The sequence below is a fragment of the Aythya fuligula genome, chromosome 17 (assembly GCF_009819795.1).
Source record: "Aythya fuligula isolate bAytFul2 chromosome 17, bAytFul2.pri, whole genome shotgun sequence".
Classification (NCBI taxonomy): Eukaryota; Metazoa; Chordata; class Aves; order Anseriformes; family Anatidae; genus Aythya; species Aythya fuligula.
In genome coordinates this window covers 11,101,412-11,124,960 of record NC_045575.1, presented here as the reverse complement: position 1 = coordinate 11,124,960, position 23,549 = coordinate 11,101,412, and the positions used below count along the sequence as shown (strand labels likewise).

The 23,549-nt window shown below is 37.8% G+C and overlaps 1 protein-coding gene across 8 annotated transcripts in view; it reads left to right on the top strand.

The window, feature by feature from the left end:
* ARVCF (ARVCF delta catenin family member) overlaps positions 1–23,549 on the top strand; it is a 272,311-nt gene that overhangs the window by 19,151 nt on the left and 229,611 nt on the right. For 7 of the 8 annotated variants that reach the window (XM_032199311.1, XM_032199310.1, XM_032199309.1 and 4 more), the window contains exon 3: positions 1,519–1,587. The exons of the other annotated variant lie outside the window; for it this stretch is intronic. The gene's annotated coding sequence lies outside the window, so the exon portion shown is untranslated. The remainder of the gene's footprint in view (positions 1–1,518; positions 1,588–23,549) is intronic. 8 annotated transcript variants of the gene reach the window in all.

The following is a 23,549-nucleotide window of genomic DNA, read 5'->3' as shown; positions in this document are numbered from 1 at the left end:
GGGAAAATTCTTGCCTGAGGTTGAATTTGTACTGGTTCTACACATTTCTTCCAACTCTGCCATCTCCCTCTCAGTGCTGCTTCTGGAACAACATGACCCCTTTAATGAAATTTTATTTTGTGACAAACTGAATTTCTGTGTACGTGCTCTACTTGGTAGTATGTTTCATGTTTGCAATGGAGTTTCTCCTTTGTTCTGCAGTACTTAAAAGCATTTTACTGATGAGGGTTGAGGATAAGTAAAGCATCCTGTTTACTAATTAGATAAATTTTCATCAAGTGTTGTCCTAAAGGCACTGTAATTGTTGTATTAAGAGAAAGTGTTGCCTTGAAACTTGTAAATTATGAAATGATGTATAAAATCTACATTGGAAGGTGAAGGAACACATGGAGACTACCTGGGCTTTGTAAGGCAGTCAAATGCCGACTTCTTTGCACAAATCAGGGGAGAATAAAGTCTTTCTTCGTAACCACAGTCTGCATATAGCTTGGTTGGTGCTTTCTAGGTCTCTTAAAAGAATGCATAAGCTTCTGTGTTATAAAAAGCTATTTGTGCAGTTGAGTGCTCCTACCTCATGTATGGGCCTGAGTGTTAAGTTCTTTGTTGCTGCTGTTAGTGGGTTCAGCTTAGGCCTTGGATGTGAGCAGTCTTCACTGAGGACTGGGGGAAGAAAAGGAGTAGCTATTTGTGGTATTGATGTCCAGTCACTGCTGTTAAGGGATACTCTTTATGTCAATATGACAGTCCTACAAATCCTGTCTAGCCAACAGTAGAAAGACCTGGTGGTGCTTTGACACTGTAGTGACACAGCTATTCTTGGCTATATGTATGTGTATATATTGCATGTAGATGTAGATGTACAAGTGCATACACGTGCTTTTACACACACATACACACACACATTTTTCTATTTACATCTTGCCCAATATGGAATTCTATGGTACTGCCATGCGGGCATTTTTTATTTTTATTTTTTAATTAATGTCTTTTTTTACAAAACAGTTTTATTTTTATGCATTACATTAGTTTGTGGCTCATAAATGACTCATCTAATATTCTACAAACAAATGGATTCTGGCTATTAAGACTCAATGTTTTGGTTTTCATTTTTCCTGTAATGGAAGTGTTAGTTTATTGAAATAAAGTATATTATCTGGAATAACTTTTTTGTAAGCAAAGAGGTAGGGTATACCATCTTAGCTATTTTGCTTCTTGTTATCATAGTCTTGAATGATGCTGTAAGCCAGAGATTTCAGCAGAAACTTGTCCACGTAGTAGAGCAATTGAACCAGATAATAAATTTCTGCCATGAATTTAGCCTTTAAGAAGCTGCACCTTTTGAGGTTTATCAAAGTCTTGCCTTAGATGTTTTGAAATAGGGATAGCAGTGCAGGTTTGGCAAGTGTTTGGGTTACAGAGCTGCTTAGAGAGAGATCCCCTTGTGCAGGTCACTGAGCTAATAGTCACTTAGTTACAGAATTTCTGTCCAGAATGTGATCCATCTCTCATGTTTTTCAGGGATATCCATAACTTTGAGTTCTGCTTTATGAAGGAGGGAAGGGGCCTAACGACTCTTCTGAAAGGGTGGTAAGAGTCAAAATTTCATTACATAAACTTTTTATTTTATTATCTACACTTATTTATGGCTAAAAAATCTAGAAGATTGGCTACTAAAGTGGCTACTAAATTAATCCTTCTTTACTGTTCCAGATAGTCTCACAATTGTCATTCTTCAGTCAACAATAAAGTGATGAAAGACTCATTCATTTTTTAGTAATAGTCTTTAGTGGCCTTCTCAAACAGTAGTGCTTTTGAACTGAGCATGGCTAAGATATGCAAGAGTTTGAATTAGGTCTGCTTGGAATAGCAAACTGCTATACAAAAACAATTGTCTGTATAATAAAAATGCAGAACAGTTAACTGTATGTAAAGTAACTGTAATAAAGTCTCCAAAATGTTATGAACGGACCTTTTCAAAATATTTTCTTCTACTGCTATCCCACTTTTTAGACAAGAGATAAACTGGCTTCCAACCTTTTAACTGCTCCTTTTCAGCCACTCTCAGCTTTGTATCCAGTTGTACCATCAGACTTCATCTGAGGTTGTTCTCTGGACTATCTACATAGTAGGGCTGATGCTACTTATTTTTACTTGGAATATAAAGGTTTCTGGCATCTGGAGTCAAAGAATCTACAACTTACTAGAGCTCTGAAGGAGTATGATTCACCTTGGAATTTGTGGCACATGAATTTAATACGGGTACAAATTCAGTGGCTGTCCACTTGTGCAATGGGATGGATGGCTTTCTGCGGCACTTGACCCTTCTGCTGCCCTGCTTGTTTTAAGTCAAGGGCCATTGACATAACAGTACAGTCAAAGATCAAGTAATTTATTAATTCATATGACTTCTGATGACTTGGGAAGCCACTCCTGAGATAACTAAACAGTAAGTTTTCTTACAGAAGGAAAAACCATCAGGGTAAAGGAACATAATTAGAAAAAATAAATCTTCAAATTTACTAAAAGCACAAGACAGATGTACTTGCTAAATGAATAAAATTGAATAATTCAAGTTTTTTGAAGCCTTAATTATGTAACCTAATTTATTGTAATATTCTCTTTCTATCTTTGTTTTAAGGGAAGTAGAATTTTCGTTGAAAGATGGGAATAGAGTTAGCGCAGTACAAGAGATACTGAAAGTTGCTGGTTCCTAATTTTCCAAACAGTAAAAAGGTAGAAGGAAAAGGTAGGAGACTTCTTAGGAGGTTTTCTACCGTAACAGTCATTCTGAGGTGAAATTTGAAGTATTTTGAAAAAGGAAATTAAGTGCAGGGATGAAAGGGAATAATATAATAGGAACTGTAACTATAGAGCTTTTCTCCTACCAAACAGTCCTGCTGTTTGTTCAAAATTAGAAAAAAGTAGCAGGCTCTATCCATTGACAAACAAATTAGATGATTTGTGTGGATTCATGAGCAACCCATTATTATTTTGTAGCATATTTGTGAGCTATGGAATACCTAACTTTGAAAATGTTCCTGTTCTTTCTACAGTGAAAAAAGAGTAATAATTGTGCTAGCATTAGCAAATACACTTTTTATAGAGTTCGTGACTAAGACTGATTTGCTTGTGTCAAAAGTGAGGTGTGCTCTGTACTCATTTTAAAGAAAACGTCACCCTTAATCAGAAGTGCCATATGTTTTCAGAATGACGGTGCTTTCAATTTATTGCTCATCAGCCCTGGAGAATGCTGGTTAGTTCCTTTACAAGTGCGACTCACAGGCTCAGACTGCTCACTTATATTTTAGGTTTATTTTGAGTAGTTATTGGTCCAGGGTTCATAATAATAAAATAAAATTGCATTTTTCTCAATCCATGGACATCTTGGTGGAAAATCTGAAAAGCTGGAGCCATTTGGAACTGCTCTTCCTCCCACTGAGGTCAGCAATAGAATGTCTGTGGCTTTCAGTGGGAGTAACGTTATACCATCTAAATGTGAAGACCTCCCCTTTTCTCTAAAATGGATTATAACAGTCTGTTACAATACTACATGAAATCTAAGTAACTATTACACTGTTTGTTTATGAAAGGAGTGTTAATAGCAGGAAAAAAAAAAAAAAGCCTAAAAAGGGAATGACATGTAAAACAATAACTGCATTTTCATCAATGAATACTATAAAGATATTTCAAGTACTGCAGTTGTGTGATTGAAATGGACAGTTGTGATTGTAATGTGCCAAATGGAATTGACTTCCAGATTGCCAGACTTTCCAGTCCATCCAGAGCATGTGCTTTTTTTCTATTATAAACATTTGGGTCCTTATGATCCAGTTTGGTGGTGGTTGTTGTTTTTTCTCTAACTCAATGCTTGCAGATTAATGTCTGTTTATTTTGTGTTTATTATAATCTTTCCTGGGATAACCACAAAGTATGAATTAATCTTGTTTAATTGATGGATTGCTGTAGATTAATGTTTAATGTGCTTGATATTTCTTTCTTAGCTAACAAGTTAATTTTTTGAAAATTGTATGTAGTTAAGTTCATTATAAAATGGTGTTGGGTGTGTCAGATTGTTTGCCACATAAGGGAAGTGCAAGATAACAACCTCAAGATAGCATTTTGACTTATAAACATTGCAGTATAAACAAGCATTCACTAAGTAATTTTAGAAAGGAATTTCCCCTTCATGTAGTATATATTATATGTAGACGTTAATTAGTGATTTCCATATGTAGCTGTTGGAAATTGTTTTTATCTGGTTTATCTGACACCACGTTTATTTATCTTGAATTAGAACTTCTACCATTGTCTCTGCATGACGTGACTTATGAACCAAGTCTGATTTACTCTGGGTTGTATGCTTGAGAATTTAACTCTTAAGAGATTATCTTGCTAATGATCATCCAAGCCTTCTAGATTTGTGAATGAGTCCTAATTTTGCCTTCATTATTATCCATGATTCTAGTGCTTTTGGTGTTTTTGAATGAATTTACATGTAAGAAGGACAGTTCAATTCTTATCTACAACATACACAGATTTAATTTCATGTACTTGCAATAGTCTAATTTGGAATGACTTTATAGTTCCTAATTAAAAATGGTTACTTGTTTGAAAATGTGAAAAATTTGCCTTCATGCTGCTTACGGCATGGCACAGTTTAATAATGATCTTGGGGTCCAGACAGCTTTAGAGCTGAAGTCCTGTTAGCCTGTATGAGGCCTGGATTTTGAGCTGATGTATCTACATAGAGAGGATGCTTCAGTATCCAAGTATGCCTTCTCTAAACCCTAGGTGTGGTGCAGCACTTGATGCAGGGAGCTGCCATGGCTGGAACCCACTGAGACAGAGGATGGAGGGGATTTTTTTATTTTTTATTTTCAGTAGGGTATAGCTAATTGATTTCTTGAAGTGGTGTATCTGTGCTGCTTATTAGCAAATGTCTTGCAAAAGTACTCGTCTTTGTGAAATAGAGTTTCATTGAATTGTCTGGGTAAGGTTACCCTTAAGAGTGGATTTCATGTGCTGAGGTCTGTACGATACTTCATAATGTGCCCTCTTACTTTACACTTCGTGGCTCAGAGAAGACTTGCATCATCTAAAATGCATTTGTATTCAAAATTTGTATGCTTCTCTGGACCCAGAGACTAATAACCTGTAGTCACTGTATGCATATGGAAACATACTAATGTGCATCTGCCAAAAAGTCCTACATCTGTGCACATATCATTATCGAAAACAAACATGTAACTTCTGATCCTTAAGATAAGTGTGAGTGCTTCCATTTTGGTTAAACAGTTTAACTCCTCTGTGATACCTTTTGCAGGCATATTCCCTGAAGCCACAGTAGATTTCCCCATGTGGATCCAGTTGGGAGATTAAAAGTTCAGGATTTAATCTTTGCTGCCATAGCAAGAGTCATGGAAGGCCTTCTTAGTATTCACTCAGTGCTGTTGGAAACATCTCTGGTAATACTGTAGTAATATTGGCATGCTCTATTAAAACTACAGTGAATAAAACTTTAAGACCCAATCTCTTGATTTACATTTCTTACAGCAATGTCTAATAGAATCAGTAAGGCATAAATGTTAGATTAATTTTCTCTTTTTATTTAGCTCCATGAAAGCCCCTTCCAAGTAGATAAATGAAACTTAGATGAAAAGAACTGACAAATAAATATAAAGAATTATTCTAGAAATGCCTTATTTGGAAAATAACTGTTCTTTACCTTGCCCCCCTTAGAGACATATCTTCTTCAATTAACTTCAAATTCCAGAACTGATACAGATGTGATAGAAATGCAGCCATTTTGCAACAGCTGCACCATGCTGTGGGAACTGTTCTTAATTTTTTTCTTTAGGTATTAAAAAGTATACTTCATGATAAGAGGACAGGCAATTTTGTTTGCCTTTGCTACTGTCCTGATTTCTTGTAATTCTAGTGTCGCTCTTCTGTTGTAAATACTTTCAAATTATTTTGTAGAAAAAAGGCTTTAAGTTAAACATTGATTAGTCCTCCCCCCCCCAACTCTATCTGGTGTATACATTTTTGATTTTAATAGGAACATTCGTGGAACAAGTCCTCCAAAACTGACTTGTTGAGTTCATAGCAGGAACTAGTTGAAGATAGATTGATAGTTGAAGATTGGTGGCTAGCAAATGTGACGCCCATCTACAAGAAGGGCCGGAGGGCAGACTCGGGAAACTACAGGCCTGTCAGTTTGACCTCAGTGCCAGGGAAGCTCATGGAGCAGATCCTCCTGAGAGTCATCACGCAGCACTTGCAGGGCCACCAGGCGATCAGGCCCAGTCAGCATGGCTTTATGAAAGGCAGGTCCTGCTTGACGAACCTGATCTCCTATGACAAAGTGACACACTGAGTGGATGAGGGAAAGGCTGTGGCTGTGGTCTACCTTGACTTCAGCAAGGCTTTTGACACTGTCTCCCACAGCATTCTCCTCAAGAAACAGGCTGCTCTTGGCTTGGACTGGCGCACGCTTCGTTGGGTTAGAAACTGGCTGGATATCTGGGCCCAAAGAGTCGTGGTGAATGGAGCCAAGTCCAGTTGGAGGCCAGTCACTAGTGGCGTCCCCCAGGGCTCGGTGCTGGGGCCGGTCCTCTTTAATATCTTCATCGATGATCTGGACGAGGGCATCGAGTGCACCCTCAGTAAGTTCGCAGATGACACCAAGTTAGGTGCGTGTGTCAATCTGCTTGAGGGTAGGATGGCTCTGCAGGAGGATCTGGATAGGCTGCACCGATGGGCTGAGGTCAACTGCATGAAGTTCAACAAGGCCAAGTGCCGGGTCCTGCACCTGGGGCGCAATAACCCCAAGCAGAGCTACAGGCTGGGAGAGGAGTGGTTGGAGAGCTGCCAGGCAGAGAAGGACCTGGGAGTGATGGTGGATAGTCGGCTGAATATGAGCCAGCAGTGTGCTCAGGTGGCCAAGAAGGCCAACGGCATCCTGGCTTGTATCAGGAACAGTGTGACCAGCAGGGCTAGGGAGGTGATCGTCCCCCTGTACTCAGCTCTGGTGAGGCTGCACCTTGAGTACTGTGTTCAGTTTTGGGCCCCTTGCTACAAGAAGGACATGGAGGTGCTTGAGCGGGTGCAGAGAAGGGCGACAAAGCTGGTGAGGGGCCTGGAGAACAAGTCCTACGAGGAGCGGCTGAGGGAGCTGGGCTTGTTCAGCCTGGAGAAGAGGAGGCTCAGGGACGACCTTATCGCTCTCTATAGGTACCTCAGGGGAGGCTGTAGCGAGGTGGGGGTTGGCCTGTTCTCCCACGTGCCTGGTGACAGGACGAGGGGGAATGGGCTTAAGTTGAGCCAGGGGAGTTTTAGGTTAGATGTTAGGAAGAACTTCTTCACTGAAAGGGTTGTGAGGCATTGGAACAGGCTGCCCTGGGAAGTGGTGGAGTCACCATCCCTGGAAGTCTTCAAAAGACGTTTAGATGTAGAGCTTAGGGATATGGTTTAGTGGGGACTGCTAGCGTTAGGTCAGAGGTTGGACTCGATGATCTTGAGGTCTCTTCCAACCTAGAAATTCTGTGATTCTGTGATAGAATTTTGGCTAGACTTTCTTCCCTTGTACAGCTTAAGTGATCCTCCTGTCTTTGAAAAGTTGATGACTTAATGTTTCATGCTCGTGACATTATCATGCAGGTATTTTAAGGTCTATTTCAAAATTTAATGGTCAACCTTCTCTTTTAGTTTTAAAGCTGAATTTTCCCTCCATCTGGAGGGTTATGCTTGAGCAAGTCTGGAGATGCCTTGTCTGCTGAGAGACAGGGATTCAGGCAGGGATTGTTTCCCTGAAACAGTGTAATCAGAAACAAAAGGGAAATATGCCCTGATGTGTCTCAAAAGCTGAAAGCATTGCTTGTTCCTCCTCTCCTTCCTGATTGGAATTCCAGTAATTGTTGCAGCTTTATCATCACCCACGTCAATAAAAATTCTTTGTTCCTTGCAACTGCTATTTACCATTGCAATGATGGGTCGCAGGCATTTTTGTTTAAGGATGCAAAGACATTTATGTCTTTAAAATGATCATTAGCATATTCTTTCATTGAAATTATCTTTGGCATGTTCTTCTGTTTAATTAAATTGTAGCCTACTCTGTGGTTGGCTTTTCTGGTAAGTTTCTTCCACTTAAGACAGTTGCAGAGAATCAGAATTGATACTTACCTCACTGAGCTGCGAGACAGAAGATTAAATTAATAATATTTCAGTGCTTTGTTCCAACTCCATTTAATGTTGTAAGAATTTCTTCTCTTAGTGCTAGGCATCTGTGAAAATATTAGCAAGTATTTTTTTCGAGTTTTACTATATAGGTGTATGGGATGTTATTTTGACATAAAGATTTAGTGATCTATATGGTGACCAAGATAAAGTTTTCAGAAGTCTTGGAGGAAGTTCAGTATTGGTTTGGTCATTGCACATCGATCTCGGTGCGTTTATAGATGCAGAGGGCAGCACAAAGGCTAGATGCTTTCCAGCATGTGGTAATGCAGTAGATATTTATCTTTCAGGAACTTTTTTTTTTTTTTTTTTTATCAGATCTAAGTTCGGAAATGTGTTTGAAAACAGTCTTGTCACACACATCATCAAGGTCAGGAGGGAAAGAGAGCAGAGGCTTTAGCATTTCAGATAGGCTTTGTGAGAGGAGTGTAGACTGCTAGTTCACTAACTAGTGGCTCTAGAGCAGTCCTGCAGTAGAGTGAACTCGAACCATTTCTCCAGTTCCATGAAATGTTCAGTTCATGCTGCTGTTTGGGACCTGAGCATTGTACTCACATGCAGATTTACTTGGTAAAACCCACAGATGATGAATTATGAATCTGAACTGTTAGAAGTGGAACCAGCTGAAAGCCAGGAATGCACAGCACAGAATGATCCCTAAGGGGGAGGGAATATGGTTTTTGCAGTTGGAAGTACTGAAATTGTTGATATAATGATGAACACAGATTAATTCACCCTTTCTATTTATAGACAGTAGAGGGTTATTAGACATAGCTGTAGTATTTTGGAAAAGGCCTCTTACAACTTAGTATTGTTGATTTTATCATGCTTTCTAACAATCAGTTCTGACTAAATGAAACCATTTGGTCTCCTGTTACGATGATGTACTGTAAGTGGCGAATACTACCTGTGAGTCGAGTCCTAGCTTAGAGCACTTGTTGACTTCAAATAAATGTCATCTGAAAAATACTTTTGTTGAGCGTTGGACCTGATTAGCACACTCATAACTAGTTTCTGTTTGTAGCAATTTGAGTTTATTACTCATAGTTTTGGGAAGCTGCCATGTGTGTTGGTGGCACTCAGTTACTAATTAAATTTATTATTAACATCAGTTAGACTAATATTAGGATCCCGAATCTGGAGGTATACAGTCTTATCATAAGTGGTCTTTCTATAATAATCTTTGCCTGCCACTGAGATTGTAGGATAAATGCTGCTTTGTGTTCATTTTTGAACCAAAAAGAACTACCCTGATTTATTGGATTTATTCCACACTTAAACTACTGTAAGAGCATGCTGCTGCTGTGTACACACTTTCTGCCAGCGGGTGGAAATACATATACAGCTCATTCGTTGACTTACTTCTCTTTTTGGCTGACTGATGTCACACAACTTCACCAGCTTTTTCATGGTTAACGTAGCTATTGGTTTTAGGGGGAGGAAGAGGGGAAGAGCAGGAGAAAGTCAAGAGCAGCAGAAGCTGTTTTAGGGACATTGGTACTTGATGTTGGGATGAAGTTGACTCTAGAAAGGAGTTTGGAAGACTCTTCATTGAAGTGTGTCTGGATGATCGTGGAAGCAGGGGATGAAATAATAAAGATCTAGGCCAATTCATAAGGTGGCTAGAAAAGCTGTTTTTACGAAGAGGACTGATGCTTGTTATACTTGTCCCATTCAGGTTATATTGCAGCTTTGTTGAAAGAATTAAAAAGAAGGTAATTACAGAAAATTTTGTTTGTTTGTTTGTTTGTTTAAGCTGATATGCTGCGTTTATTGTCTTTAATGTCAGCAGATACAGCAATGTGAATTCTCAGATTTGGGTGAGCTTGCTAGGAGATGGGTCATGTCTGCAGACTTTCAGGCTGAGCAAATTACTGACTGTACTCAATGGGGTACATATTTTTGGGGGATGGAAGGAGTTACGTGCAAACTAGAGACTATGAGAAAAATGCCTTTGCTTGCAGTGGAATTTGTCAAGCAGACACGCGTGCCATGGAATTATTCGTGCTTGTAAGTGGCTAATTGGCTCCCTTACAGCTCAACTTAGATAGGAAAGCTTTTGCTTTCTCTTTTTCTGTGTAACACAACTTAGAGGAGAGGGTACAGCTGGATCACCTGGTGTGTTTGGTGTCATCTTAACTTTGCAAGCTGATCACACCCTGCTTAACTTGTGAAAACAGACGGCTTACAGCATAACACTAGTATTTCCTTATTTTTCTTTCCTGCTTGCTGAATATTATAGCTATTGCTTTTTGCCTGAAAGAAATGTGGAATTATTTCTCTGTACACTTCTAATCAAGAGACACAAAGAGCTTCTTTCCTAGTATCCCACAATTAAAGAGGAAATGGTTGTCTAGCCTTTCTGAGGAAACTCATTCAAAAAAAAAATGGAATATTTTTTCCTTGAATAATAATTTGAACAGATTACATTTTGCATCTTGGTCCCAAATCCAATCAACTATTACGTAAACTTATTGCTAATTTCTGTATATAATGTAACTCCTTGGCATTTTGAAGAACACAGCAATGGTAACCAGTGACTTCAGATTTTTTTTTTTTTAAGCAAGTTTATCTTAGTGTAGTGAATTAGAAGTCCATCATCAGTCAGAAACATTTGATTAAATGTGGAATAAATAACCAGTGTGCATTAAAGTCTGTGACTAAAATTACAAATTTGTAATATGATTTATCTAAAACTGTAGGTGCAAAATAAAGTAGAAATATTTTTATCTGGGTCCACTAAAGTCAAGTTAATTGGAAGAAGGGCAGTGCGGGAGAAAGTGGCATTTTATTTTGTTACCATGGGGTATTGCAGAATAGTACAAGTTCGTTAAAAGGCAGGTTTAGCTGGAAGGGATAAATGTGGGCTTGTGTTTGTCAATTTATAATAGGAATGGAATTTCATTAGCACTACTATTCATTTGTGTTGTGGGAGGAAGAGTAAAATAGATTCTCATTGACTTAAAATGTCACTGTCAATTCTGACTGCTGGAATTCTCAGCAGTTTGTTGGCTGAATATGTGAAAGAAACTAGGACTGTGGGTCAGCCCTGTTCTCTCTAATTAAGTTCCTTGGGGTTTTGTGTGGGCTTACATATTTGTTGTTGTTGTATAACATTGTGCTTTTGTGTTTTCTCTAATACCCAGGTGTTCTTTGGTTTCTGATAGAGCTTCATTTTTATTTCTGTAATGCAAACTGTCCCTTCAATTGCAAAAGTATAATTTCTAGTGTCTGTACTCCATGCCTTCCTTTCCCCGTTCTTTTGTAAAGTCCTTGACATTTCATTGCTTGGTCTACCCAGCATAATGTTTACATAATTTTCTTGTCCAGCTGCTGACTGTCCTTTTTTTTGGTATTTCTCTCAAGATTTTGTTTCTCTGCTTCTAAGAGCTACACAACAAATCTGTGTTTCCCTTTTCTTTCTTCAACTCATTCCATCTTCTGCTCCATTTTTTCCTTGTCATAAATTTTGGTGTAGTTCTTCTAGGACATCATTTGGAATCAAAGTCTGCATACTTGTAGAAAGATTTAAATGATTAGATTTTGCTTTGACTTAAACAGAATTAAATTACCATCTCTGCCAGTTCCAAACACAGAGAATTACGATCTGGCTGTTAGATCCTAAACTTTTTGGAACAAGGTTTCTTATTGTTTTTGTTTGATTGTTTAAAGTAGTTGGTAAAAATTACTGAAAAATACTTTCCTTCTTGCTTCAAGTGGCATGTTACATTGGTCATGGAGTTTTCTGCTAGTACTTAAAAGCCAAATTCAAGTTATTGCTCATGTAGCTCTGTTCTAGTGTACAATGAAGTGGTTTTAAAATCAAAATCAAATCAGAGATACCTGTTGTAATATTTTTGAATGTGAGGTTAACCTTAGCTGAAAATCATTTTGGCCTTTTTTGATGTTGTATCCCCATAACTTGTGAAGATTGTCATATTATTTTCCTGACAGCATTTTCTGTATGTTAGAAAATTATATGAAGAAGGGCTTTCATTTATAGACCACCAACCTTCCCATCCACCTTTGTCTTTAATAACTGTATTTTTTTTCTGATTGTTTTTAAAGATGAAGAATAACTGTTTAAGTTCCTTCTTCCCATAACCCCAGAGGAAATTGCAGTGTATCACCTGGGAAAGATCCACTGCTTCTCTGTTCTCTGTTATTTTTCAAGTCTGTATTAATCACTGATACTCACCACAGGTATTGAAGAGCTCAGCTCTACAGGTCTTTGAGGTAAAATGAAGTGTCCCTTAAGCCACTTGGGCACTTGTTCCTCCTAGACACAGAGAGAGCATCATCATGTCATTATAATAGCGATTATTAATGATAGGGTGTTAGACAGGATGTTGTATTTCTTTAATTCCAAAGCAGCATACAGTAGACATAACAAGAGCAAATAACTTAAATTTTAATTAATTCCCGTCTGTTTTGTAGTAGGCAAAGTCTAACACTCCCCATTTTAGATATGGCTAAAATATGGTTCAGTTGAACTACTGCTTCTCAAAATATTTCCACTTATCTCTGAAATCATAATTACAGCATTCATCGTATTTGAATATAATTGCTGCACTTTGCGTTCTGTTCAAGTCTTGGGACTTAAAGAAAGAATTCATCTCAGCTTTTTTTTTTTCTCTTCCTACTGTAACCTGTACTTGGGACCCCATCTCCTTTGTTTTTTAACAATTATAACATAATGCTTCTAATGAAGCAGTACCATACATGTAGGGGATTAATTTTAAATGGAAACAGATATTTACAAAGTAATAAACAGATATATCATGTATGTGGTTAGGCAGCTTACCCTTACCCTGTACACAGAGATTCTGGATACAGGAACCGCAACAGCTCTGTGTTAGTCCTATTGTAGGCAAATTTTCCTAGATTATTCCACCTCTTTAAGAAATTAAATGGCATGTTCTAGGAAATGAGGAAAATACTATCTCTGCATAACAAGACTTAATTGATACTTGTCAACTGTTTGAGATACTCTACTTTCAGAAGGCGTTGCTGGGTAGTAACGAATTCTGCTATACGCAGTGAGTGACTTGGTAGAACAGACCAGTACTAAATGTGCGTGCCTTTAACGTGCCTTAAAATGCTTATAACTCACACAGAAGAAATTGCAATGTTTAGAGATTTGTATTCCTGGTAGATGATGACTTTTTGAAGCATTTTCAAAAGTCTGGTCAGTGCAGTAAACTGTGGATGTCCTAGCATGTTGACTGCATAGTACCAAATCGTGCTGAAACTTAGTTGAAGCTTTAAAGTGCTGTAGGGCTATATGAAAGCATTACTCTGTCTTTTCTTTGAATGTGTGACCACCTGATGAGAGAGTTAGACATTTGTACTCTAAAGTAGGTATCTTCAGTTTGGAACTGATTAGAGAATAGTTGCTAACCCTTTTCTGCCTCAGCCATGATGTAATATAAGTACATTTTTAAGCTTACTCCTAAAAACAGTTGGTGTTTTGCTCACCATGTTTTTATATGATTTCGAGATGCTTTCAGACTGCTATACTTCTGTTGGGTAGAATCCTTCTAATTTCCACCAAAACTGATAGCAAAGATGCATACTATTTTCAAAGTAGTAAATTGATGACTTTCAAATAAGAATACTAGTGAGAATTTTAATAGAACCTGATGATGCTTGACCTTGTCCCTGCCATCTTTTCTTTTTTTAGTCTCTGTTGAAGAGAAATTGAGTTTTGGAAGAACTTACTCACAGTATTCTTCTCTCCTGTTACTTCCCCATGTGACCAGTAATGTTGAGAACAGTTTTGATGCTGGTGAGCCATCTCTGATGCTCTCCGCTTTGCTCTGCTGTGCATTTCTTGCTGCATACAATGAAGAGAAAAATGTGCAAATCAAAGAGTGCAACAGAGGATGGGGCCTGAGGCATTTGTGGAGCTCTTCCCACTAGCTGTCCCAGGGAGGTGACAGGCTCAGCACGTTGAGCACAAAGCTCTTTGAGGCTCTTTTAACATTTTTTCCTTTTTCTCTTTATCGGTCTATTTGCTGGGGTGCTCTGAAGTTTCTTAATCCTTGGGAATTATTTCAATCTGCAGCCTTGCTACTGAGCAATTGTGGTAATACCAGAGTCCAATTTAGCAGTATTTCTTCAAGAACTTGGGTCCTTGACTGATTTGTAGAGGACAAATGAAAAAAGCAATTGCAAATGGGTTTCTGTGTTATTAGAGCTCTAAACAGCCTTCCCTCTTGGCTGTGTGGCAGGTTATACCTCAAGGGAGGATGGGTGGTCCATGAACCTAAAAAGATTTAAATACTTAAGTTCAGGGTCAAGTATTCATGTCAGTGGGTGTCTTAACAAACTGGTCACAGAGTGCTCAGCAATAACCATTTTCCTTAATATTCTTAGGTAGCATTGTGATTGGTAATTGAATAGCAAGTTTTGAGTTCTCAAATTACTTTATCAGCTGTCCCTATGATTTACTTATGATTATTTCACTATAGAACCTCAATATTTGATTAATTTTTCTAAAGCACGGTGACAAGTTGTTGTGCTATGGTTAAAATTTATCTACTGTAGCAATACCAGCACAAAGAATTGGTAAGCCAGAGAAGTGAACCAAGTCAGGATAGAAACAGGTTACTATTGTTAAGGGCTGTTAAAAGATCTTCTTGAGAATGACTATTAGCATACAACCTCTTGCCCTCTGTGAACTCTTTCTTTTCCACCATTATTCAGTGTTTTTAGGCTGAATCAGCAGCATTTCAGTGTTTCATCAATGCATGACCCTAATCAGGAGAAAGGGAATTATTAGCTTGTGAAAGCTACCCTGAAGCTCCTCGAGGCTGTGCAGCCTCTCTTCCCATACAGATAGCTAGAGTTCACCTCTTAGGAGCCATCAGGTCCAGCATATTGGAGCATTCACCATTCTCCTCCATGACAGCCTGTAGCTCTGAAAGCATTTTTTTTTTTTATTCCTCTCAGGTCTGCAGAAGGTGCTATGCTTAAATTAACTTTGGCAAGAAGCCATAATATATGGATGCAAGACGACGATCGTCTACTAGTATGGAGTAGTGGTTTCTGGATGCGAAATATAAACCCCGATCTTTTGCTTCACCTGCTATTTTGATGGCTCTGATTCAATTCAGTCTACTACTTAAGCATATTTGCTCTGTTGTTTATATTTGGTTCTCCTCCCTCCAGAATATATCAGAGCAAAACGATGCTGTAATGAAGGATCTATATGTTGCAGTGAGAGTCTGTGTCTCGGACATACCAAGTAGCGGAACTGTGGTTGATATATGATTCAATCTGTTGATAACTGTCTGGTCTCTTCATTTTTCTAATATTTCAGATATAAAAATGAGGTATTACTCCCTATTACAGAAGTGGGTTCTTCAAAGAGAAAAGATAGTTACAAATCAACATTTACATTCCTCTTTGGGGATAGCTAGTTGTGAGAAACTGAGGGGAACAGTAGAAGAAAAAGTTTAAGAGTTAAGTGCCAGTATCTCTGACCTCCTGTTTGAGCATCCAGCCTGCCTGGTATAATAAAAGCTATTTATAAATTGCTGGTCTGTTAAACGTGTACAGAATTTTACGATGCATAAATTGGCAAACTGAGCCAGCAAAGGGACTTAGCAGAATGATGAATGGATGACAGGGTGCAAGACTGAAACTGCATTTTATTCAAGGATTGTGAGGTTAAGAAGTGCTGCTGGGAAGGGGTGGCAGTTGAAGGAGAAAGAGACAGAATCCAGGAGTTAAAGAATCCAATGATCTGAGAATTATCAAGCCACATTGTCACACTTCTTTTTTTCTTTTTTTTTTCTTTTTTTTCTTTTTTTTTTTTTTTTTGCCAGTTACAACTCCAGCTTAGTAGCTTTTTCATTTACTACATTTTCATGGGTAATTCTCCCAGCTCTAATTACACCACTTACAACAGTCTCTTCCAGTGTCACAGCCTTAATCCTCCTAAAACTTAGTTTGCTCCCTAGGATGTAAAGCAACAGGTAGAAACTTGTTTTATTTCCACCCCTTAAACCGCATCCACTCCCTCTCAGGATTATAGTATGGAGAGAACATGATCAAGCAACCCAAAATCATAATCTTGATCTGGATAGAAGTTCATGATCTAGATAGAAGTTCATGAATCTGTTCAGTTGGTTGTCTGTTAGAGACTGGTAACTCATTAAACTGTCATTTAATTATAGTGATAATGCAAATATTCCTCAGCAGAATGTAGTTAATACAACTTAATTCCAAACACATGAGTCAACCTAAGGTCACTAGGTTGCAATTATTCTTTGTAATGTTGTCACAGCACATGTTCAACATGCAGGTGCATTTTATATCCTCAAATACCACAGAGTAAAATCAAAATGAGGCTAAAATAAAACTGTTTTAACCAGTTAACGAAATCTCTTTTTCAAGTGTTTTTATTCCTTTTATAAACTTGTTATAAGGTCTTCATGTATTGAATTTAAAATTGGCAGATAGATTATTTAAAGATCAGTGATTGTACTGTGAAATGCATGTTTTTGTCTTTTATGTGTTCTCTATGCCTTGCATCTGTAACGATTCCTGCCAAAAAACATTGAAAAGAAAATTAAAGAGGCACTCAGGATAATCATTATGAAGAAAAGAATTCCCTTTGCTGGTAGGAACTAAAAAAATATATCCTCATTAGTTTTATAGTAGGAATGGCCTTTAATTTTCTTCTGGTAACTTGTGGAGTATTTTCTTAAATGGGTAGTCTGGAGGACTTTTCTTTTTATGTTTGGGGAAACTGCAGCACTTCTAATTTTCATGCAGAAAACAGAAGAGATTGTCGCAAGCCCCTGTGTTTTGACATTAATATATATTAATTTTTGGTTGTGACTTTAAATAAAATGTATGTGGCTGTCTGGATTATTGCTTTGGTCTAAGTTGTGTGTTGAAGACTAACAGTGCATATTTGCTCGGCAGATATCCTCCTGCTTTTGGTCAGCATTGTAGCTGAAACCCTCTTCAGAATACAAAGGAAATGGGTTGAAGGTAGATTAATTCTTTTCCTTAGCCTCTTTTACAGGAGCTTGATATTTTTCAGGGAAGGGCCTATTGGCCTGTTGCTGCCTGAGCTTGAGGTGTACACCTGATGGTCCTTTAGGTTAGCCATGGGTGAGTGGGAGAGCCTTAGATCCACAGGTATTACCCAGCAGACTGCGTGCTGCTAGCAGGCCCCTGAAGAGCTGGCTTTGCATGCTTATTGCTGTATAAGTGAGGAAAACTAGCTGTGCTGTATAGGAATGTTCTTCTCAGCCCTACCTTTGTTCTTGCAGATATCGAGCAATGCAGCATATGCCACTAGTTTTACCTGCATGTTGAGCCAAAATGCTATAGGCATGTTTGGTGCCTCTGTCCTCAATGAACCTTGGAATCATTTAGGCTTTAGGCTGGAAAAGACCTTTAAGGTCAAGTCCAATCATCCACCTAACACAAGTTGACCACAGAATCATAGCATCATTTAGGCTGGAAAAGATCTTTAAGATAACAAGTCTAAGCATGCGCTGGTTGAACTAAGGTTTGTCACTGTGCAGTGAGTATTTTGAGTTGTATGCCATAGTAAATGTCATTTGAGGGGGCTTCTTAAAGTTTCTTTGTATTGATAATAATTAATACCGTATGCGTGGAACAGTACGAATACCTGTTCTGCAAATCATAGCAAGCACAGCCTGCACACTAAGCAGAAGGCAAGAGAAGCATGATGAATGTGTTTTAGGTTCAAGATCATAGCTTTTAAGTTAAGGAACCATTTATTCTATTATAAAATTAGTATTTTTGAAAGAGAAGATAGCAGACTTTTTCTGTGGCAATAACTTGATACTTCTCCTCTAAACTGTTAAAGATGTTTATTTAAGAAAGCATGTTTTTGCTGGATACTTTACTTTATATGGATATTTTATAGGTATAAAACATACAGATGTAATATTTAGAATGATAGTATGTGGATCAGAAATGGCTTTGATGGAATGGCTCTAGATGGAATTTAAGTTAACTGTAATAACCAATCTTTTGACTTGCATATATGGAAAATTTGTTTTGGCAACTTTAAGCAGTAAATAAGAATTCCCATGCAATTTTTAGACACTTCTCAGAGTAGAAACCCATTTTAACACTGGGTAGAATTGTGTTCAGAATATTTAATGTCAGCATCTTTGGGAAATGCTACAAAGGTGGTATTGCACATATCACATTTGGTCACTACTTAGTGTTTTTTTTTTTTCTTCAGTGCTTTTGCTGATGTTATTTCCTCCCTGATGTGTTGATGGTAGAATCAATCACTAGAAGTAGAGCACTCATGTTAAGAGGCTAAGCATACACAGGAAAGTTTGGTCTAAATATTTGTGTTGGTTTATGAGTTAGTTTAGTTAATGCAGTGTAGTAGTGGTGCTGCACTGTGATCAGCCAAAATGATGTGATGAGGGTACTTTTTTCCTTCAGTGTCTGTTGCTCCGGGATTTCTGTATGTGGAGTTTGTGTAGGAATTAGACAAGCAGGATTATGCGTGTGACTTGAAACATGAAGTGGGAAGGATAGTACAGGGTATCATACATGGGGCTCTGGGAAGGGAGCAAATTACATAACTGCCTGGGGAAAAAAAAAAAAAAAAGCTTGTTAAAATGGTGTTTGAAGTGTTATACCTAAAGAAAGCAATTACATATTCTAAGCCCTAAGTCCATGAAATAAATGCATTACGTTTGCCACTTTTGTAAACATTGATTTGTTTTTCTCTGGAATTGGCAAGTTAGACTTGGTTGATACCAAAGCCAAATGACGTATGAGGCAATTTCATGCTTTGTGAGTTACTGAAGAGAACGTTTGGTACATAAAGCTTGTCTTCAGTTAGCTGGCTCCCCTCCCGTTTCTCTTAATCCCATTTCTCTTAATTAATTCTTAATCTGGGAATCTTTTGTTTGGGCTGTCTTCAAGAGGTTCAACAATTTCTAGAGGCTGGGTAACCACTGCAGTGGAATTGAAAGAATTTTGGTCTCCTTTTCCCCTTATACTTGTTCCTTCCTGGATTGCAGTCCTTCTTGCTAATTCTCGATAGGAAACGTGCTAGAGAGCAGTATATGCCTTGACCATAATAGTGAACCCTGTCATAAAAATCACTGTCTACGTGGGGTCAGAGGATGTTTGGGACAGTTTTAAACTTGGAATTGTGTATCTCTGCAATAAATTCACAGAAGGATAAAAGGATCTGTTTTTCTTACTCAAGGATGTTTTTCTTTTTTTGTTTGTGTAGTCTGGTACGTTGAGGTTATTTAAGGCAGGATTGCTGGCGCTGGCTTTCTTCTGTTAACACCAGAGAGTCTGAAGAAGAAGGACAAAGATCTAAACTTTCCATATAAACATGGTGATGGAACAGAATATACCTCAGGCAGATTTTGGTCAAATGTGAGCCTTCGTAATAACTTTGGGCCTGAATCTGTGTCTGTTGGTTGAAAAAGTGTCCAATGAATTATATGACTTTATTTTTGAAATGAGGCTATATATAGGGGTAGTTTTTAAGACTGGTAAAGATGTTTTAACTTTCCTTAAAGGCATTTTCTCAATGGTCTGAAACCTCTCCTTATATTTCTACCATTTGACTTTGCCAAGGTCTGAAACAGCATTTATTTAAATGGGAGCAGATATGCAAAGATGTACTAAAAATATAATTTGTGAACCACTTTGGAAGCCTTTGGGGTGTAAATATAGATCCACACAATCTGTTAGAGAATTTTAAAGACTATAGAAAAGTATCTTTAACAGATTGAAATTATTTATATTGATTTAATTTTCATTGTCACTTTTGACTACTTTTTTCCTCTTTCCAGGTACTTTTTACATAAGACAAGATCAATACATTCAATTTGCTAAGAAGTCAAGGTCCAGATTTTTCTTGATTTAAACAGAATGATGCATGGAAACACAATAAATGAGAAGGGTATTGCTTGTTTAAAACTACAAATTGTATTAAAATACTTGCCATCTAGAAATGGTTGTGTAGGTGTCTTTTGTGTTTCCTCCATATGGGATGATTTGTGTAATCCCTGTTACTGATACTCTGTAGAAACTTTAATAATAGAACAATTTTATTACTGCATAAATCTTTGTTACGGCAACATAAATCTTATATGACAAACTTGAGACAAAATCCTATTAATTTTGTCCTTCTATTGACTTCAGCTGAGTCATGTCCAAATTCCCTGACAAAATTAAATACGAAGAAATGAAAAGAGGCTGCTTGTCAGTATTGCCAGTATAGACACAGCTAAAATAATTCAAAACTGGGGGTAAATGTACTGACACTGGAGAGAACAGAAGTGTATCAATGCTGATTAGTTTGACTCTTTTATGATTATAGAGTCCTAAACCACATTTCTTAGATAACTACCTTTAATGTAGAAATGAAAGAATACACTATGATATCACTCATAGTAATTGAGATTAACATGATGTAGCAGGGAATCCTGGCAAGATCACTTGGAAGATGGGAAAAACATTTGTTCTGGTAGCATAAACTCATCAAGACAAATCTGGGTCTCTTCTCAGTATAGGTTGCTGTCTGCAGGGAATGCCATCACACTTGCCTTGTGATGCAAATGGCAGGCACTAATATGAAGCTTTGGATCAATTGATTCATTTCTGACTGGCAATAGCTTACCCATGCTGCACTATAATGAGCTTATTTTCCATAGTGATTGTATGTAGGTGGGGGTAGTGTAGAGGGAAAAAACAGAAGGGATTATAAAGAAAAGCAAAGGACGTGATTTAAAATCCTTCATGTGGAAAGAGGGGCTTAGAGATGGCTCTTTTTCTCACTTTTTGCACACATACCTTCTTAATTTTATCAGTATCTCTAATTAACTAGCTGTGTTTCAATGGCCTTCAATATATATGCAGGAAATTGCATGAAAGTGAGAAATGTTACTCCCAAAGATTAAAACTTGGCTTTGCATCTGCTCAGTCTGGTTATTTGTTTTTTAGTGTAATGATTTGGATGCTGAGGATAATTACCACAGGCTCTGACATGGACTGAAAGCTCACGAGAGAGCTATTTTTAACCGTGGTACTAAAAGCTACAGTAAATTATTAAAAAATTCAATATCCAATTTGGCAAAACCTGATAGTACTTGCCTTAACTGTTCGTAAGCTACATAGTAGGCTGTTGAAGTGTATTCTTTAAAAAAATAAGTAGAAGTAGCAATTCATTGAAGGAAAACTGTGTTCTTTGTTGTCCTGAACACTGCAGTTAAGGCACAAATAATCAGTTTGAGCATCATGAATAAAAACCTGAAATGAGCGTGGAACAGTTTTTAGATCTAAGTTTGTATTTGTTACTGCTCACTGGAAATAGCCCTTTTGTTTCGATGTGCTGCACTGGAGAAAGGATCGGAAGGATCTGCAAGTTCTTCAAGACGTAATAGCGTTTAGCAGACGTGTCAGAGTATTGTGGAGCTTCAATCCTGTGGCAGGCAGGCAGGTTTTGAATGAAATGGGGCGGGACTGGGCTGTGGGGCTCACAGCTCTTTAACAGAACCATGTATAAGATGCTTCTGACTGCCAATGCCTACCAGTGAGCTACAATCTCTCTTGTCCTTCGGTAAGGCTGAAACTCCTAGTTCTGAGTTTCTGCTGGCATGGGTCACCTTTTAAATTTAGAAGTGCTAACTGTCACAATTACAGCACAATCTGATGTCAAGAGATGTAGACTGTGACCTTGGATGAATCACTTGGTCTCATGCAGAATAGAGAATTTATTTGGGTAATAAAGCTATTACCTTAAAAAAGTTAGGAGCACAATTGTTTTATAATTTAATGGTCAATTCAGGAGTCGAGGTGTTTGCTGTGGGACTTAGGTATTTTCTACAGAATCCAGTGAGTATTCCATTAATAGGTTATTCAGAAATGCACTTTTTTTTCTTTGTTTTTACTATTTGTATTCATGTAGTGACACTCAGATTTAAAGTTGTGAGGGAATTCCAAATTCCCATGAGCAAGTTTAAAAAAAAAAAAAAGTGCTAGTGCTTTAGCATCTGGGCAAAAGCAGGAAGCTTTCAATTGGTGTCCAGTTTTGTCACGGTCCTTCCTTCTTCCTCCATACAAAAATTGGCTTTTTTTGCTGGTTAAACAGCTTCCATATTTTTCTGCTTTGTCATTTCTTCCTGGAAAGCGCAGCATGTCCTGAAACAGCTGAGTTTGTAGCTCTCATTCCTGTAGATGTAGGCATGTCATCCACAAGTGAAATGTTGGGCAGAAACAATGCTTAATATGCAGGATGTTGCTACTACACAACAGTTCATGGAATGTTTTTGGCAAAGAAAAAGATCTCTTAAAAATGAGGTTTTGCAGGTTCTGGAACTTGCAAAAAATGTTGAATAGTTTCAGATAGGAAAAATACTGCATTTAGATTTACAAAATGGAGAAAATGATGCATCCTTTTCCCTTTTATCCAAAAACTTACTGACTGCCCAGGATGTGGGAAACCTGATTCAGCACTGAGACTGTAAATCACACCTCTTGCATATCAGGCAAATGCTTACTGCTCGTGTTTCTGGCCCAGGCACTCTCAGTTTCTTCTGTTGCTGCTGTTGCAAGGTAATTAAATGAAATTTCCTAGCATGCTTCAAATAGTAGGTTTGAGTTAACTGAAGGCTAGTTTTGACTGTCAGGACACAAGTTGAGAAAAATGTCTTAACGTCTTGCTTCTAAGGTAAGTCTCCTTTGGTCTCTTGTATTGGAGAAGGTTGACTTTGAATGCAGTACTGGGTAGCTGCTGTTGAATCGATGGGCAGAATGACACCTGAATTCTCAAGCCAATTTGCTTTCAGGCCAAGTATGGTGTGAAGCTGAAGCAGCTTAGACTGGGAGTTCTCATGAGGTCATGGACAGGGTGTAGTGGCACATTGGCAGAACATGAGTACAAATGTGCTTTCAGTTATTGATAATGTTATGTAAGAAAATAGGTCATTGAATAGCAAGAAATTTATAAATGTTAACTGTATTTCAATAAATGAGTCTACTTTTCCATCTAATATTAGGATCTTTTGAGGAAATGTTGCAAAGTTTTAATTTTTTTTTTCTTTCTAGTGCCTATCCTTTTATACTGCCTCTGAGACCATGCATCATGAATGTATGGTTAACATTAAGGCAGCATATTCAGCATGCTTTAACTTACATGCAGAATGTCCATACCCTAAGGGAATATTTGACCTAAGGGGAAAATAGCACAGCAATTAGTTGGAGGCAATACACAACTCTAACGGCCCCTGTTACGACTTTGGTGGATGCAAAGATGCCTTAGTAAATCTTTGCAA